The following is a 19,172-nucleotide window of genomic DNA, read 5'->3' as shown; positions in this document are numbered from 1 at the left end:
AACTTGTATAAGACAGGAATGATCTGTTTCTGGAAGGTTTTGTGAAATATACCTGTAAATTTTGTCAGAGAGAATCTTTTAAATCTACCAGTTAAATTTATTTTATGTGTGAGAATAGGGGTAAGAGACGTCATATTTGTATTAATTTGTAAATGAATAAAATGTCTTTGGAAGCATTCACAAGTAAATGATGAATGTTAGGATGCCTTTGGGAGAGATGCTGGGTAGTTGGAGGATGTGATGGGAGAGAGAATTTTTACCACATGCACTTGGAGTATTTGAATTTAGAATCACGTGAATGTACCATCTATTGAAATATAAGATATATAAAAAGTATTGGCAAAAACTTGAACTATTACTTTATAATTTTTAAGAATTTCCTCTTTATTCATTTCTAATATTGTTTTTGTGATTTCTTTTATCTTTTTTCCTTTGATTGCTAAAAACTTTATTTTATTATCCTTTTCAAATAATAAACTTTCAGATTTTCTATTCCTTTTTATTGTTTCTTTGACATTTCTTCAGATTCTAGATATAACTTTATTATTTCCTTCCTGGAGCTACTTTTTTGGGTTTTCTCTTCTCTTTCTCTAATTTAAATACTTACTTGATAAATTTAATTCCCACTCTTCCCCTCCCACACTCCTGATAAATGCAGTTAAATCTTTAAATTTTTCTCTAGATACACTTTGGGTGCCTCCTACATGTTTTAATATATGGTACTGTGCTTTTTTGTTTTTTAAACTGTCAAAGCCATTTTTATTATTTATTTATTTATTTTTGCCGAGAAAGATTAACCCCAAGCTAACATCTGTTGCCAATCTTCCTCTTTTTTTTTTTTTTTTGCTTGAGGAAGATTATCCCTGAGCTAACATCTGTGCCAGTCTTCCTCCACTTTATATATGGGTCACTACCACAGCATGGCTGACGAGTGATGTAGGTCTGTGCCTGAGATCTGAACCCATGAACGTGGGCTGCCGAAACAGAGTGTGTCAAACTCAACCACTAGGCCATGGGGCTGGCCCCTATTATTGATTTTAATGAGTTAAGAAATTCTGTTGTTTACGTAAGTTAATCTTTCAAATGCAGTAGACTCTAGGTATTATGGCATCTTATTTCTATGTGCCACATTGTAAAATAAAACAATAGTTGCATCATTCTGATGTGGAAATCAAGGAAGTGAAATCAAATACTTATTTTGACACCTAAGTTAAATTCCCAGGCTGCCTTCTCTGCTTAAAAATGGTAAAAAACAAAAGACCTTTATGAAATCTAAACTATCATTGCAGTTATGTCACAACATATCTTAGTCCACAATGTTTTTCTGTGGTCAAAGAAGTGAAGACTTAGAGTTTTGTCTTATTCCTAGATTTCTCTTTTTGCAATCTTTTCTCTTCTTCAGATTCTTTGAGCTTTCTCCTCTTTATCTATTCATTCTATCAAAACCAGAAAAAATCTCAGAATCCATCATTGACACATATTTGCTGTCTGCTTACGTTTAATCTGAAGCTAATTTGAATTTCAACCTTCCATCTGCATTTAAATCCTATTCTCCATTTGTGAGTTTTAAAAGTATCTGCAAGAGGTGAGACTATACTAAGCGGAGAGTCAGGAAGACCCCCTGAAATCTCATAAATTAAACTGAGAGCCCTGAGAAGAATCCTGAAGTTTATCTTCCAGGGTAACTTGAAATGGGGGTGCTAGATAAGTTGATTTCTCTCTCTTTCTCTCTCCTCAACCCTATTTCTTTGAGGAGGCTGTTCAAACTGGAGCCCAGTTCCCAGAACTTCTGAGGATGTCACATACATGTGTCCCTCCAGACTAGTTGGCTGCCCCGTCTGTCTTACCCCAGGTGTGCCTGTTGGAATATCATCTGCCTTACATGCCCCTTGCTGCTTTTCTGCCTAAAGCCTCAGTGGGCTCTTCTTAAACCCCATCTCTCTCCCTCTATAGGTATTTATTTTATTTTATTTTTTCTGGCACATTTACCTTTAGTACAATTCAAGAGACATATGTTGATCATTTACTATGCACAAAGCACTGTGATAAGCACTAATTCTTAGTTTGTAGTACAACTTTTCTAGTGTCTAGAAATGTATGTAAACATCTGTCCTGATTCTAGATTTGAAGTTTCTGACAAAAGTGCACTAGAGCATTGCTTCTTACTATCTTTCCTATTGGCTACTCATACTACTTTGCATTATAGTTATATTGATGCCAATTGTTTCCTCTGCTGGATTTTTAACTCCTTGAGGAGACTACAGCTTTGTATTTGACATAGAATTAGAAACAGATCCTTACACTTTGTAGGTACTTAAATGTATGAACATAAAAGCCCTTGATGAATATCAGAAGCTTTCTGTATTCCTAGTGCTTCCTGGGAAATATTTAACAATGAGCTCTCTGAAAAGAATAGTATGCATATATATGTACATAAGTTTATTATAAAGTGTATTAGCATAAAGGATGCATAGCACACAATTTACAAATAATAATAAAATATATAATACTCTTTACTGTAAATTTTATATAACCAATTGATTTTCACAGAATTCTTTCATTGATTTTTACCAAACTGTTATATGTGTAGCTGTCCTACGGCTGCAACCGATGACCATGTGTAGTTCTAATGTGACATTGGTGGATATGCTCATTTACCTTAACAAATAAGATGGAAAAAAACCGAAGACTGATGTTGGAACTTCACTTGTTTGTCAATTGTGTGTGACTTTTTTACTGAATCAGATAATGATTTTCAAATACTGAAAGGATATTTCTCCAATTTTTTGTGCAACTCACAAAGTGGTATGACGTGATACACTTTTAAGTTTAATCTTCATTATTCTTTCTCCATAATTTTCTTAAATCTATCATTAAAACAACAAATTAAGACCGGATTTGTAGTGTTTCCAAAAATAAATAGAAATAATTTTTCTTCTATTTACTTACTCTGTTGGATATACATTATATTCATTGGTAGTAGCATAAATTTGAATTTTCTGGTTGAAAATAGTTACTGCTGACATCTGCTTTTCTTCAGTTTCATAGTCAAGTTGGCCTACCCAATTGTTCTTTCTTCATTTATAGATTGGTCATGTAATCAAAAAGGCAAATTCTTCTGGAAGGGGGGACCTCTTTATCAGAGATTTGAGCCTTAGTTATATAACTCTAAGTAAATTATTTTCTCTTTCTAGGCCTCTGACATCTCATTCACAGATGAGATTGAATGAGATGAAAGAGATGATCTTTCAGGTTTCCTTCAGAGTCTATGATTCGTGGTGGTGGTGGATTATTGTTCTTACATATTTGCTGCTTCTTCCTGTGAGAGGTTGATAATTCCCTATCCTATGATGTCCGACTTAGCCACATGGCCAGCAGTGCCCTTCCTTGTAGGAACATTGTGCTTTCCAGCTCAGTGACATCAGGCATCACCAGGCAACATGCATTGGCCAATGGAATGTAAACAGAAGATATGTGTGCCACTTCTGATGAGAAGCTCTAAGAGCCATCCTAGGTTCTGCTCTCTCTCTTTGCCCTCTGCCACAATGACAAAGTTCCACAGAGGCTGCTTTTTCACCTGGATCATGCAGGGAAGAGAATGTGGAACATGCAGCTAACCCCCAGCTGGCAAGTAAAATAACAACATCTTTCTTGTTATAAGCCCCTGAGAGACTGGGATTTTTGTTATTGTAGCATAATCTAGAAAAAGATGATTAGTATATAAATTCATCAATAATTGAATATCAGTTCATACTTAAAATTTAAAAGGCAATAGTGTCCAATTAAAATTTAATAGAAAACTCATTTAATAGATATGCATATATGTATCTTAATATATATATATATGCATCCTCTAGCCATCACTCCTCAATTTCCTCATCTCCCCCAGCCCTTCTTTTCCTTCCCTTCATGATCCCTTCTGTTCCCTTCATAAGATTATGTGTATATATAGATTATATAGATTATATATGCGTACATATATATGAAAGAAATTGACCTATATATCTACTCAGAATATTCCTTGAAATTTATGCCTTGAATCCCTGAATGACTCCAAGTAAAAGTGAATATTTTTCAAAAGCAATTCTTCGTTATTAAGGTATTACATGTCTACCCTAAATGGCAATATTCCTTAGCCATTCGTGATTTCCAAACGTTAATTCAAAAGCAGGACTTCTCCTGAAGTACCGTGATTTCTTGACTCTATTTGTTGCTGTCATTTTAAAGTTGATTAAAGAAGCTGAAAAGTCTCTAAGCTTACTAATACTTCATTTGTGACACAAGAATATTAGTTCGTTTTTCCCTTTGCTCGCATAGTGAAGGGAATCTGAAAGTAAGCTCTAAATGTCAATGGCAATGACTTATCCACATGAACTTGTATCTTCAATATCATCAAGGTAGCCTTTGCGGCAGTTTCACTACTTTATGTAACTTTCCTTTGTTTCCTCTTTAACTCTCCTATTTTTTGAAACCAATAATGGCTTTAGTACATTTCTGAAGGGCAGCTACGTGAGGCTTAGAGATTTGCAGTTTTTCACATTCACATCTGACTTAGGACATTCTCTCAGAATCAGCACGTGATTCTCTGCTGCTTTGTTCAAGGCAAAATACTCCTGAATGGCCATCACATACAAGTAACATTTTTTTTAATGTTTTTATTGAGATATAATTCATATGCTATACAACACCCATTTAAAATGTACAATTCATGGGCTTTTAGTATATTCACAGAGTTATGCACCCATTACCACAATCAATTTTAGAACATTTTCATTACCCTGAAAAAAGCCTCTAGCCATCACCCCTCCATCTTCTCATCTTCCCCAGCCCAGTAAGGGTCCAGTCTCATTATTTTGCGTGTGGCTATTTGCTTGTCCCAGTACCATTTGACGATAAGACTATTCTTTCCCCACCAAGTGGTCTTGGCACACTTGCCTAAAATCTGTTGACCATAGTTGTATGGGTTTATGTCTGGACTCTCACTTCTATTAAATTAATTTATATGTCTATTCTTATGCCAGTACTACATTGTCTTGATTACTTTAGCTTTGCAGTAGGTTTTGAATGATGACCTTATTTCCAAATTTATATCAATTTTCACATTTACACACAATTTGTTTATCTTTGGGTTGTGCTTGAGAGGTGGTTAGCACTAGTATATTGTTATGATTTGGAGTTTTATGGTTAGAGGCAATAAATCATAATGGTTATGGGCACAGGTGAATTTGAAATGACTGCACCGCTTCCTAGATGTGTGAACTTGTGTAATCCTCTCTGAGCTTCAGTTTCCCATCTTAAAATGGGAACAATAATGTTTATATTAGTGGACTTTGTGAGGATTAAATGAGTTAATATATGGAAAGTGCTGAATAAAGGTAGGGTTTATTTTCTTGGACAGAATGTCAATTTGCATTCCATGTTCCTTATGTGTGTACAGTGACAGTATACTGGCTCATACTTTGATTATGAAAATAGAAATAAACCTTTTTTCAACAAATAGGAGAAAAAATGAAGGCAGAAGAGGAGAAAAGTAAAGCAAAACTGCCTGTGGAGAAGTGTGGGGAGGAGGAGGCAGAAAGAATCCATGTATGGGCCTTCTCCAGGAAGGAAACTTCTTTCTCCAATAATTCTTTTAAAATAGTTTAAATAGTTGGTCTGCCTGCAAAGGCTTGCAGCCTCTTTTGCAGACATCAAGGAATGTACTTTCAAACAACCTCTTGGAATCTCTTCTTAGAACTTATTATTGAGTATGGGCCTTTATGAGAGAGAGCGGGGTAGGTTTCTACTCAACCTGTTTCAGCTCCTAGATCATACTTTCAGTCATATTTTTAAACATAAGTTATTTAAAACTCTATAAATCTGTTAAAAACAGTAATAGCAAGAATTCAGAGGCCATAGGCTAAGCATTTTTCAGCACGTAGTAACCCGTCTATTAAACCCAGGCGTTAGCACTGCTACTGTATTGAAAAGGTCTGGGGCTCCCTTTCTGTCCTATTTGGGAAAACATTTGTTAACAATTTTCTTTTCCAAATTACTCCTGGGAGGAAGCTTCCATGGCCTCATCTGCATGTAGTTCAAGTGAAAAGAAAGCCTGTTGAGGATTGTGAACAGTCAGCGATGTAACACGAGGTGGCACTCTTGTCCCAGTGAGAGCTGCAGAGCAGTGCATTGGACAAAGGATACAAAACTTCAAAAGATGTGGTTGATCTGAACGCCACTGGGAGTCTGCCTGACAGAGTGAACAGTCAGCCAGTCACACAGCCATAGGTGGACTTGAGAAAGCGGACTGGTACAATGTGTGTGTGTGTGGAGGGGGGACAAGCAGCAGTACAGCAACAAGCCGAGAAAAATAAGAACTAGTGTCCGAACAGTGCTGCAGAGTCCACTTATTAGTTACCTTTATTCTTTAGTTTAATCTTTGCAACAATCGTCTCTATACTGCTGCTACCTACACATGCCTACAACAAATATTAGATAATGACATTTCTACATAGAAATAATGGCTCCCTGTGGTCTTTAGGATAAGATCTACCTAGTCCCCAATCTTCACTCTTTCTTCATTGCTGAAGTTCCATCTGAAGTTCCAGAAATGCATCTTTCTCTCTTGCATCTGTGATTTTGTGTATGGTAGCATTGTACCTAGACCTTTCTTCATCCTTTCATCTTCGTGGAGGGTTTCTGCTCCTTCTTTCTGAGTCAACGTAGATTTCACCTCCTCCTAGAAGCCTTCCTTGATCACCTGCACTGGACAGGAATATGAGGATTGAAGCTAGTATATGTAAACTACTTAACAGAACGGTAACAAATGGTATCTAATGTTATTATACGAGTCTAATCATTTTAGTCTATTTATATGCCAATCGTTTTTATTTATTTATCATGAATATTTATTATTTTCTGGGTGCATCTTCAGGTCTGCCATGTTTTTATTGGTAGGTAATGACCAGAATGCTACTTAATATTTCCAGCGTGGAATCTTCCCCTTTATGCAAATGTAGGATGACATTTTCTGCTTTGTTTTCAGTGTTCTTCCTAATTAACTCATTCACTAAACACTTCTCAGTTCCTACGTACAAAGTGCTGTCCTAAGCACTGGGAGTATAGGATATAAATATGGATAGCATAATGGAGAAACTTATTCTGTAGTGATTCTTAATATTTTACTGTTCTTTAGAATTTCAAGATGAAATTGCATCATTGCTATGGGGAAAGCTGGTAATAATAATGCTTTTCCTGGATTATAGCTGATAGGTTGCTTTCTGCTCTTTCCTAACTATAATTTATAGTAGAATTCCCCAGCGCATTAACCCTTGCCCTCAGTAAATCTTTTAGCACTCTTCTGCTGATTAACACTGTCTCAAAAGATCCCCTTGATATTCATTATTATATCTCTGGGTTGAAAAAACAAACAGAAAAACCACTAGAGGACTCTAATGTCAACCACAGAATTTGTCCCTTTTTCAAGATCTTTTGCAGAATTGTGTGTAGCCTTTGAATAGTCAGGGTCCTGGCAAGAATCAGAAGGCAGCTCAAAGTAGGCGACTTGAGAAAACGACTGCTTGCAAAGATATGGGAAGAGTTTAGAAAAGCAAACCATCCTGGGGCTAGCAAAATGGGGAGGCAATACTCCTCTCAGGCCTCAAGAAGCCAGGGGAAGGAGAGATTCCAGAACCCAAAGAGGGGAGCTTCAGGGAGAGGACTGCCTGAGCAGAGCTGAAACTTTCCACACAGAGATGCAGCCAATCCCTGGTGACCAGCAGGCAGGGGGCCTGGGAAATTAATGTCTTCACCTCATTCTCCAACCAACCCCCACCTGCCACCCAGGGGGTCCCATTGACAGAAGCCCCAGGGATGGAGAGGCAAGGGATTCAGTTGATACAGTTCATGCAGGTCAGCCTCTTGATACAGATCAGGTGGAGAAGGGTGTAACATGCATCTGGAGAAGTGAGTGGAAGAAACTCAGCACAGGCCTTAACTTGTCCATAACCTGGGAGACATAGCAATTGTTTGTTTTTTTTTTATTAAAAGGAATGTGAATTTATCCCTACAATTTTTTGTCATGTCTACAAGTCAGTCGCCTTTTTATGAAAATATATCCTTTCTCCCTACTTTTTCCATCTCCAATTCATTTAATCAACATTTATTGAATCCGTCTTTGGGCAGTTTCCGGGGGCACAGAAATAAAGAAAGTGTGCAATCTCAAGGATCACACCATCAGGTGGGGAATAGGAGAAATAAACAAACCATCACCTTATGGAGTACTGTAAGCACGATGAATGAGGGCAAAGCACAGGGGTGCCGGGAGCTCACAGACAGGGTGGTTACCCCAGTTACAGGTTGTCTGGGAAGCCTTCCTGGCGGAGGAGATTTGGGCAGACTACTTAGCCAAGTGTAGTTTAGTCTCTTTTTTTCCCCATGTTTGTTTAACTCTTATTTAACCCTTCAAAGATCCATGTTATGTGGCTGTGAATTTTCTTTTCCTTGCTTCTTTTCCAATTTTACCCTCTTAATTTTTTTCATTAAACAAATATTTATTTATTCTTTTTTTTAAAGTTGGGTTTTTAAAAATCGAGATATAATTGACGTATAACATTGTATTAGTTTAAGGTGTAATAACATAATGATGCGATACATGTATATATTGTGAAGTGACCACCACAAGTCTAGTTACCATCCATCAGCATACATAGTTACATTTTTTTCTTGTGATGAGACCTTTTAAAATTTACTCTCTTAGCAACTTTCAAATATGCCATAGACTATTATTAACTATAGTCACCATGCTGTACATTACTTATCTGTTTTATAACTGGGAGTTTGTACCTTTTGACTCCCCTCAGCTGTTACCCCTTCCCACTCACCTTTGGCAACCACCAATCTGTTCTCTGTATCTATGAGCTTGGTTTTTTGTTGTTGTCATTTTGTTTGTTTTGTTTTTTAGATTCCAAATATAAGTGAAATCATATGGTATTTGTCTTTCTCTGACTTATTTCACTTAGCATAATGCCCTCAAGGTCCATCCGGCTTGTCAGAAATGGCAAAATTTCACTCTTTTTTATGGCTAGTAGTATTCTGTTGTATCTATTACAATATCTTCTCTATCTATTCATCCATCAATGGACACTTAGGTTGTTTCCATATCTTGGCTGTTATAAATAATGCTGCAAAGATCATGGTAGTGCATATATTTTTTCAAACTAGCATTTTTGTTTTCTTTGGATAAATGCTCAGAAGTGGAATTGCTGGATCATATGGTATTTCTATGTTTAATTTTTTGTGGAATCTGCACACTGTTTTCTATAGTGGGTGCACCAATTTACACTCCCACCAACAGTACACAAGGCTTCCCTTTTCTTCACACCTGCGCCAGCACTTATTTCTTGTCTTGTTGACAATAGGAATTCTATCATGTGTGAAGTGATATCTCACTGTGGTTTGATTTGCACTTCCCTGATGATTAGTGATGTTGAGCACCTTACCATGTACCTGTTGACCATCTGTATGTCTTCTTTGGAAAAATGTCTCCTCAGATCCCCTGCCCACTTTTTAATGTTTGGGGATTTTGCTATTGAGTTGCATGAGTTCTTTATATATTGTGGATATTAATCCCTTCTCAGATATATTATCTGCAAATATTTTTCTCCATTTGATAGGTTGCCTTTTTATCTTGTTAATGGTTTTCTTTACTGTGCAGAAGGCTTTTAGTTTGATGTCATCTCATTTGTTTATTTTTGCTTTTGTTGCCTTTGCTTTTGGCAACAAATCCAAAAGATTATCACCAAGATCGATATCAAGGAGCTTATTGCATATGTTTTCTTCTGGGACATTTTTGGTTTCAGGTCTTACATTCAAATCTTTGATCCATTTTGATTTAATTTTTGTGTATGGTGTAAGATAGTGGTCCAATTTCATTCGTTTGCATGTGTCTGTCCAGTTTTCCTAACACCGTTTTTTGAAGAGACTGTCCTTTCCCCATTGTATACTCTTGGCTCCTTTATTGTAAATTAATTGACCATATATGTGTGGGTTCATTTCCGGGCTCTCGATTCTGTTCCATTGATTTGTGTGTCTGTTTTTGTACCAATACCGTACTGTTTGATTACTGTAGGTTTGTAGTATAGTTTGAAATTAAGGAGCACGATGCCTCTAGCTTTGTTCTTTTTTCTCAAGATTGCTTTGGTTATATGGGGTCTTTTGTGGTTCCATACAAATTTTTGGATTGTTTGTTCTATTTCTGTGAAAAATGCCATTAGAATTTTGATACAGATTGCATTGAATCTGTAGATTGCTTTGGGTAGTATGGACATTTGAACAACATTTATTCTTCCAACCCATGAGCACAGAATATCTTTCCATTTATTTGTATCTGCTTTAATATGTTTCACCAATGTCTTATAATTTTCAGTGTACAGGTCTTTCATCTCTTTTAAATTTATTCCTACATATTTTATTCTTTTTGATGGAATTGTAGATGGGGTTGTTTTCTTAATTTCTCTTTCTGATAGTTTGTTATTAGTGTATAGAAATGCAACAGATTATTTATTGATTTTGTATCCTACAACTTTGCTGAATTTGTTCATCTTCTTAATTATTAATTATGCTTTATTAGGTTGCTTAAAATGAGTATTGGCTATTTGTATTTCACAAATTGCTAGACCAATCTCTGGAAATATTTTTTATTATCCTGCATTTGGAATGACCATGGTGATCTAACTTTATTTGACTGATTTTGGGGGGAAGGTTTTAGTGTCTTTGGAATTGTTTAATTAGGAGCTAGACTAAAGACTTTCTATGTAGGTATCATTTACTTATGCAACTGCTCAAAGGACAAGGGTGAAAAGGAGAACCCTATCTGCATAGGACATGTTTGTGTGTGTAATTAAATTTTAATACTGTCGTGAACCACCATGAACATAAATTTTTGGGCACATCTCTGAATCCGATCTTTAAATAAGCTGCAAAGTATGGATTACCATGTCAAATGGTATGACCATTTTTATGGTTCTGGATACACATTGCCACATTGCCTTCAGAAGACTGTGCACTGCTATATACAAATGTCACACGCTTTCATTATCACTATGAATGATATATTTTTGATATTTTCTAACTTTTGTGTGCTCCTTCCTATTAGCTGGCTGTTGTCAGCTTCACTCTAACAATGGCCTTTTACCCTGGCAACAGCAATTGGTTCCGGTTTCCACCTTTTTAATATATTCCCAGAACTAGCCTCATTGTGCCGCCTCAGAAATATGAGCAGCTGTAGTGTGCCCGCTCTTCAGATGTCTGCGTCCCAGCTTCCTCCAAGATTTATTATAATAATTTTTCTATTTTGCGTATGTTTGAAGTTTCCTATCACGTATTCTGATAAACTCACAGTTGCCCTTTGTTTCTAGTCCATTTTGCATTGGTGGTTAGAGTTTTTGTTCATTTGTAAGAGCTCAATCACCTGGTCTCTCATGCCTGGAGACAGAAACCCCCACCTCCCCCTTTATTAAAATCTCTGTTGTAACTTTGGTTATGTGCTCTTTTTTCAATTCAGATTTTTTGTGCTATCTCTCTCTCTCTCTCTTTTTTTTTAAATCGATTGTGCCCAAGGTTTGAAAATTTTAGTCATATTTTTAAAGAACCATGTTTTGTGTTTAATGAATTTCTCTGCTGCATCTTCCCTATTCCATCGACTTCTGCTCTTATCCACATAGTTTCTTTCTCATATACGTTAGTCCTCCTCCTGCCTTCTAATTTCCTTCTGAAGACCCATTTGGCAGATTTTAACAGGAATTAGCTAACAAAGGAGAAATGCATTTTTAGAGTCCCAGTCTCAGCTTTACAAAATATAGAAAAAAATGAATGGGTTTGGAGCTGAAAGATGATTGCTTAAGAACCAACTAATATGATCCAAATGATATATTTTTGGAATTTAACTTTTATTTTCCAGGGGGGAAAGGTATGAAATTTATTTTTGCTCCCCCTTTTCTCTCTTTCTATTCTCCTCATCTTCCTCCTCCTCCTCCTTTTGTTATAACTCTAGGCGTAGGTAAAATAATGAATATATGTAGAAGAATTGGAAAAGTCTGTCCTAGCATTCATTGCGTTCTTGAAACACCGCATTTGCTGCAAGATTTAAGGAACTGCCCCTGCACTAATGCACTAATGCACTAATGGCATTGTGAGTGCTAAGAGCCGGGTGCTTAAGTCGGATCTGGATTTGAAGCCTTGCTTGCTTACTTTCTAATTAGGTCTACGGCCTTGGGTGAGTTACCTAACTTCTCCAAACCTCAATTTCCTTACTTACTGTGAGGGTTAAGTGAAATAATACCTGCAAAAGTCAGCACTTGGCACATGATAAGTGCTCAGTAAATGCTAGCTTTTAATTATAATTACACACACCAACCACTATGGAATATTTTCCCTCTCATACAAAACATTGTAGAAATACCTTAACGCCCCAAAGTCCAAAGGTAGACGAACTTAATGTTTAAAAGCTACCATGGCTATGGAGTGAACATTTTGTGAGAAAACAAATATTTGGATAAATACCAAGAAAGCCAGAGGTGGTTGAAATATTGGCTGGCTGACAAAATAACTTGTGTTGCTTAATGGTCCACAAAGGCAATGCAAAGCACTCTCTTTAGATGTGTTATATCTTCACTTTTAAGTTATTTCTAAGGTTCCTAAGAATTAGGGAAATAAGATATATTTATAACGTAAGTGTTTGGGTTATGGTCACCTTGAGAAATGTTTAATTCCTAAAAGTCAAAGAAAAAAGTTTTTTACAGTGTTATTTTGTTTTTCTTTTATATGAATTGCGTTACTTGTAAATTCCTTGCCTTGTAATTTATGTACCACTTGAAATGTATTAGACATTTAAATAATTGTCTGCAAGAAACAGCAGCAATTCTCCTGGCCCCTTGGAACTGGGTAGCTTTCCTCGCACAAGCCTGTCTGTATACTCAGGGGCAGTCAAAGACTGTATAGTTAGTTTAATTCCATTCCACAAACGGGGTCTGAGCACCTACAACAGGCCCAAGAGCTTTGCAAACAGACGTGGCATCTATGGACCAAAAGGTTACGTGCACATGTATTGCTGGCAAAAGAGAGCAGAGCGCACCAATTTAAACCACCATGAGGGGTATCATTTTAGTAAAAGCACGTCAACAGTGTACTAGATGTCTGCTTAGGCTCTAAAACACTGATTCTCAATCTGATTACAATAGCAACAATTTTTGATTTTTTATAATACTCTAAGTGACTTGAGAAAAACTTTGAGGCATTATTATTATCATTTTTACAAAAGATTAGTTATTTGAATACATGAATTTTGCAAAATTAATTTGCAAATCCTTAGGAAGGGGGAGACATTATCTGGGCAAAAATAACTTGCTAATAGATAATTACTGTACACCTTTTTGGTTAATTAAAGCTAATGTTTATGAAAAATTCCATGCCCTTTGTTGAATACTCTGTAGTATTTTCCAACTTATTTTCCTCTTATCACTTCTTCAATAAACTTGCTGTTTTTCTCTCAAACTCTGATTTCCATCAAGCTTGCAGAATTAAATTAGCCTTGTTTAATATTGCTGCTAATCAGACCCCTTCCACAATGACCCTTTCAGTCGCCTTTGGATTGTGATTCACAAGCAATAATGTGAAAATTACGGTATACACTCTAGCTGTTTGCCTGCCAGCACTGAGGTGAGAGAGGCTGGCAATCTTCAGGATTTACAGATGATGACTGAGGCTCAGACAGGTTAGAAAACTCAACAAATTGCAGAGCAATGTAGAGCAGAGCAGAGGTTAGAACTCAGGTTCCTTGATACCCTGTTGAATCCCCTTTGTATACTCAGCAGTTTTCTCACCGTTCGAATAGTGTTGCAGAGCTTTCCCACATACCCCAGAGAGCAAATACGAGATTTAAGTATTCCAAAGTGTTTGGTTTCCCTGTCAAAATATATTTGCATCATTTATCTTTTGAGATTTTTCATGGAGTGTGTTTAATAGAAACAAGATTGCTTTAACTTTGTTGTAAGAAGCCATCTGGAGCTCTTGGTATACAGTGTGTAACTGGGTAAACATTGGAAATAATTTGTAATTTGATGAGACACCAGATGAAATTAAAAACAAAGTGATTAGGAAATTATATTATGAAAGTCCTTATAATCTATACGTTTTCTATTTTAAAAATAATATAGAAGTGCAATAGCTACATTATAGAATATTTAGAAACTTCAATGGAAGAAAAATTCTGGATCAATTCTAGAAATATAATCACATCACCATTTTGCTTCCTAGTTTATACTCTCTCCCTATATATCTATTTTTTAAAAAATATAATTATACTCACAGTACACATATAATTTCCATTCTGACTTTACTTACTATCATAACATAATGAGCATTATACTTTGAAACGAGAAAATTCAAAAGGAAAAGTTAAATTTTCAAAAACTTTTGTTTAACCATGAGTCAGTTATAAATTGGTCACTGAAAGGATGATAAAGTTCTAAAATATGAAAGACGTTTAAGTGAAAGTTTTTAAACCAAAGTAAGAACACAATCATAAAATAGTGCCTACTATTAAAGATGAAACAAAAGTTTTTTTATGTAAAGCATTTAACAATGAAAACCATGGGTCTTTTAATCTGGTGATTCTCCAGTTTTCCAGTAATTTTTTTCCTGTGCATTTTTATGCTCGAAACTTTTTCCTGGTTAGCCTATGGCACCTACTTGCTATTTTTGGGGAGTTGGTGGAATTTGGACTTACGAAAGGAATGAAAAGGGAAAGAAAAATGATATGATATCTGGAATTTGTTTAAAATAGTACAGAGGAAAAAGTTCAGTTATAGATAAAACACCACCACAAAATTTTCATAATTTCTGAACCTGAGTGATGTATACATTTTAGTATTCTCTCTACTTTGTGTAATTTTGCAAATTTTAAATAAAAAGTAAAAACAAAATAGAGTGGCACAACTTTTGTCTGTCAAGGAAAATTCTTGAAACACCTTTGAAATCTAGGTTTTGTGGAGAAAGGAAAAAGTTTTCCAAATTGCTTAATTTCCTTTAATATCAAGAACCAGATCTGAGAGACTTAGATTGCAGAGTTTCTTCCTGGCTTTGAAATTTTACTACCTCTAATGATGATGGCTAGGCTATGAGGCTTGCTATTCTAGGGTAGAAGAGGGATTTGAAGAAAGAGAAAAGCCTGAATCTGCCTATTTGGTCCCCAGGAGATTTTGAAAAGGCAAGAGAGTAAGATAGCCGTGAGATACACATATCCCAACCTCCCTTCTCTAGGCTAAAATCCTGGCGAGAAGTGTTAGATCAGTTGAGGGCGTGGTGCATTTATTCTGGTGAGTGGGCATTGAGAGCAGAGGGTTTTTTGCCTCATTCTTGTGGTCTGCTGGGTGTCCACCACTCTGCAGGGAGGCCCTGCTCCCCCTTGAGGCAGCCCCAGCAGAGTAAAGGGGTGGAGCAGTGTGGATGGGCAAACAGGGTGTGCTTCACACTCCTGATCATTCCTCTAACTCCTCTCTCTGTGTCCTCCCTCTCTACAAACTGTAGACTCAGGAACAGACAGCAAAGCATCCAGAGATGGGTTCTTACCAACCACACCACAGGGGCAGGCACTCCTGAAGTATGACTGAAGACCTCCCACTTTCCCCAATGCCCCGAGAGCACGTGAACCCTCTCCATTCATACAGCTCGATGCTACTTGGGGAAAAGTGCTGGGGGTGGGGGCAACTTGAAAGAATAGACTTTTAAACAAATAAAACAAAGCAAAAACAACAGAGTTAGGAAGCAGACACTTTAAAGTAGGAGAGATAAGGAAACTGCGAAGGACTGAGTTGTGTCCCCACCGAAATTCATGTATTGGAGCCCTAACCCTCAGTGTGATGGTATTTGCAGATGGGACCTTTGGGAGGTAATTGAATTTAGATGAGGTCGTGTAGATGGGACTCTCATAATGGGATTAGTGTCCTTATAAGAAGAGACACTCTGGCTTGTTTTCTGTCTCTGCCATGTGAGAGCACAGAAAAAGGGTGACCATCTGCAAGCCAGAAAGAGAACTCCCTCAAGAACCTGACCATGCTGGAATGCTGATGTCAGACTTCTGCCCTCCAGGATGATGAGAAAATTGATTTATGTTTTTTAAGCCACCCAGACTATGGTATTTTTCTATGGCAGCCTGAGCTGACTAATACAGATACTATAATTAAAAAATTAAAAATTTATCCCTTTACTACTCAGTGGAGAAAGACTCATGACTATTTCTGGAAAACAAAAAAACTATATTTTTATCACTCATCTGAGAGTAGTGAGAATAAATTTTTAATGCCATTACAGTAATATACATATATGCTAATTATTCTAAACAATGTAAAATGGTTTACCAAATGAGTAAGCTATTCTCTAACCTAGCTTCTGGGATTCCATTCCATCACTCCAGAAATTCTTCTTCTTCTTCCAGAAACATTCAGTTCACATGTAAGCACATTTGTCTGTGGGAGAGACTGCCAGTTGTTCACCAAAACCCACTCTCCTTTCTTCCTTTACTAACAAACTCCCAAGTTCAGCTGGGCTCACGCAGCTATAGACTGCACTTTCAGGCTCCCTTGGGATTAGTTTGGCTGTGTCACTATGTTCTGGCCAATGGGATGTGAGTAAAAGATGATGTGTGCCTTTTCTGGGTATGTGTTTAAAAGGAATGAGCCTATTTCCCCCTAGCGTGTTCCCCCTTCTTGCCAAGTGGGGCACGGAGAGAGTGGAACAGCTACCTTGATTCCAGAGATGGGTGACATCATGTCAAGGATGGCACATCAGTACCGGACTGCTAATATCTGGATGTTATTTTAGAGAGAAACAAAATTTGTATCTTATTTAAGCCACTGTATTTTGAGGTTTTCTTGTTACAGAGGACTAGTACCATAAGCAATATTATACAAATATATCTTTTTTAAAAAAGAAAAACACGGGCCAGCCTGGTGGTGTAGCGGTTAAGTTCATGCACTCCACTTGGGTGGTCCGGGGTTTGCCAGTTTGGTTCCCAGGCATGGACCTACACTCCACTTATCAAGCCATGCTGTGGTAGGCGTCCCACATATAAAGTAGAGGAAGATGGGCACAGATGTTAGCTCAGGGGCAGTTTTCCTCAGCAAAAAGAGCAGGATTGGTGGCAGATGTTAGTTCAGGGCTAATATTCCTCAAAAAAAAAAAAAAAGGACAAACAGAAGCACATCCTAACACTAGTATTTTGTATTTTGCTTTGTTTTTTAAAATCATTAATATGCTTTAAAAGTCTTGTATGATTTCTTTGTTATTCTTATTTTATCCAGTGTCTCCAGAAATTCTACACATCCCATTTATTCATTCGATAAATGTTTATTGGGAGCCTGATATGTGCTGCACCCCCAAGTACCTGCTCTGACAGTAAATGAGGAAAAGCTGGGGATTAATGTTCCCAGAAACAATCTTAATCAACGAGGGATGGTGCTGATGACAATTTTGAAGCGTGTTCCGTATAGTCTCTCAGGAGCTCTCCAGTGACTTTGAGCCCCAGGTGCCCATGGTAGGAACCCACTCACCAACACATCCTTCCTTGGCTTTCTTGTCTTCCTTACCTTACTTTCTGATTTCCTCACTCTGTCTTCAGGGATCACCTCCCAAATAAACTCTTTACATCCAGTCCTGGTCTCAGAGTCTGTTTTGGAAGAAACCAAACTAAGACAGTTGTTCAGGAAGGTTTATTTCTCAGGAGGAAACTTCTGAATAGAAGTCTGAATGCTGAGTGAGTAAGCCTTGTGAATATCTGAAGGAAGAGAAATGAGAAAATCTGAAGTGCTTGAGGTGAGAACATGCTTGGCAATTTTGAAGAACAGCAAGGAGGCTACCTGGCTGGGGTGGGGCATGTGAGGGCAGAGTGATAGGAGATGCCTTTGGAGGATTAAGCTGTGCCTGATCCTTGTGGACTATGATAAGGATTTAGGATTTTATTCTAAGTGTCATGGGAAGCCTTTGGATGGTTTGAGCTGGCTAACGATGTAATATGATCTAACTCGTAAAAAGATTAATTTTGATGTTCTGGTTACATGTGCATTGAGCACACACATTTATCTCTACTGCCTATCAAAACAGTACAGAAATAACAAAAACACAAACTCACAAGGACAAAGAGAACTGGAAAGTACGTAGCAATGCATAAGAAATATGCAACAAAATTTTGAGATCTGGAAAGTGGATAGAAACGATGTTGCATTTAACAGACTGGAGAAAGCCAAAACCTAAGAGAAGTGGGGGGAGAGGCTGTTAGCGGTTGAATTATATCTCCCCAAAGAAGATATATTGAAGTTCTAACTCCTAGTACCTCTGAATGTGATCCTATTTGGAATTAAGGTCTTTGGAAATTTAACCAAATTAAGATGAGATCGTTAGGACGGGCTCTAACCCAGTATGACTGGTGTCTTTATAAAAAGGAGAAATTTGGATACAGAGACATACACATACAGAGGGGGAGGATGGTGTGAAACCATACAGGGAGGACGTCATTTGAAGATGGAGGATTGGAATGATGCATCCATAAGCCAAGGGATGCCTGAGGCCACCCGAATCTAGGAGAGAAGCATGGAACAGATCCTTCTCTGGCACCTTCAGAGAAAGAATGGCCCTGTTGACACTTTGACTTTGGACTTCTGGCCTCCAGAACTGTGAGACTATAAAGTTCAGTTAAGCCACCCAACTTTTGGTACTTTGTTATGGCACCCCTAGAAAAATAATACAGAGGTCTATAAAAATCAAGCCAATATATGCCACAGAATTTAGGCTGTCATTATAAAAGGAGAGACTGGTAACCTTAAAGGTGGATGTGAAAGATAGTAGGGATAACTGAGGGGTTAAATGAAATTAAAAGAGCACTTATCTCCCTAGATCCCCCTTCCTCTTCACTTACGTGTCCAGGTGACTATCCCTCCCTTACTATAGCATGAGATTGAAGAGTTAGTCAATAAAGTTGTTGAACCAGAAAATCTCTGGACTCAAGAAGAAGCAAGGATGAGACATCATATTGAAAATAGGGAAAATAAACAAAGTCCATATTTTGAAGAGTGAGATTCTTACCCCTTTTTCTCCACTGATCTCCAGAACAGTGGCGGCCAACCTTACATATCTAAGCGGGA

General features: G+C 37.3%; 1 protein-coding gene and 1 long non-coding RNA gene across 4 annotated transcripts in view; one reads left to right on the top strand and one right to left on the bottom strand.

Moving 5' to 3' along the window:
- The first annotated feature begins 3,451 nt into the window (after positions 1–3,451).
- ALB (albumin) overlaps positions 3,452–19,172 on the top strand; it is a 65,685-nt gene continuing 49,964 nt past the window's right edge. Inside the window, exon 1 of one of the 2 annotated variants that reach the window (XM_070614679.1) lies at positions 3,452–3,627. The gene's annotated coding sequence lies outside the window, so the exon portion shown is untranslated. Of the gene's footprint in view, positions 3,632–19,172 lie in introns of both variants that reach the window. The other variant, XM_070614680.1, reaches the window with a different exon arrangement.
- LOC139082562 (uncharacterized) overlaps positions 6,375–19,172 on the bottom strand; it is a 30,249-nt gene continuing 17,451 nt past the window's right edge. The window contains exons 2-3 of one of the 2 annotated variants that reach the window (XR_011538689.1): positions 17,622–17,701; positions 6,375–6,739 (exon numbers count right to left, since the gene is read on the bottom strand). This is a non-coding gene — a long non-coding RNA (uncharacterized lncRNA). The remainder of the gene's footprint in view (positions 6,740–17,621; positions 17,702–19,172) is intronic. The other variant, XR_011538688.1, reaches the window with a different exon arrangement.

This window comes from Equus przewalskii, chromosome 3 (assembly GCF_037783145.1).
Source record: "Equus przewalskii isolate Varuska chromosome 3, EquPr2, whole genome shotgun sequence".
NCBI lineage: Eukaryota > Metazoa > Chordata > Mammalia > Perissodactyla > Equidae > Equus > Equus przewalskii.
This window is presented reverse-complemented; position numbering and strand designations above follow the sequence as displayed.